The sequence below is a fragment of the Penaeus monodon genome, chromosome 25 (assembly GCF_015228065.2).
Source record: "Penaeus monodon isolate SGIC_2016 chromosome 25, NSTDA_Pmon_1, whole genome shotgun sequence".
NCBI lineage: Eukaryota > Metazoa > Arthropoda > Malacostraca > Decapoda > Penaeidae > Penaeus > Penaeus monodon.
Window position 1 is genome coordinate 19667417 of NC_051410.1, and position 378 is coordinate 19667794.

Sequence of the window (378 nt, forward strand, 5' to 3'; positions counted from 1 at the left end):
TACCATGTCTACCATTTTTTTATCAGTCTCAGCAGTGTTTTCTTTTCAACTAACAGATGCTAACGATAATAATATAAATAATCTATCATTATCACTCATATAGTACAACCATCAGTGCCGATATTCTTTTTACCAATAGATACAACTATAATCATAATTCTACTTAATATATATTTCCTAACTGCACGGAATCTAAAACATGGCAATAGAGGCGCTAAGTCCTTAATTAGCCTTTATAAAAAAAAAGTAGAAAAAATCCAAAACCATCATGGAAAATCCTGAACAAGAAAGTGCGCAGTAGAAAGGAAATTCTGTAGTGCAAACACATGAGTCAGCATTTCATGAAATTGTCGAAAATCGTGCTTGGGTTACTAACAA